The sequence below is a fragment of the Olea europaea genome, chromosome 17 (genome assembly GCF_002742605.1).
Source record: "Olea europaea var. sylvestris chromosome 17, O_europaea_v1, whole genome shotgun sequence".
Lineage (NCBI taxonomy): Eukaryota > Viridiplantae > Streptophyta > Magnoliopsida > Lamiales > Oleaceae > Olea > Olea europaea.
Window position 1 is genome coordinate 13,868 of NC_036253.1, and position 337 is coordinate 14,204.

Here is a 337-nt window from a genome sequence, read left to right on the forward strand (position 1 = left end):
TTCTTGTGATGCATATAATTGTTCTTGATATCCTATCTTATCAATTTCTTTTTCAAATTTAATTTCTTTTTTATTTTTAACAACCTTTTTTATATTATATGGTCCTCTCTTATATTTGGGCTTTTCCATTTTATAATTATTCATTAATAATTTTTACAAATTTTTAGAAAAATTATTTGTTAGATTTTTTAAGGACTAAAAGAAACTTTTTTATTATATAAAGGGTTGGTTGTTAAATTTTTTCAAGGATATTTTGGGTAGTTTCAAATTTCTAAAAAAGTCAAAGGTCATTTTGGAAAAGATTATATACTATTTGGGCCATTTTCATGTATATCCC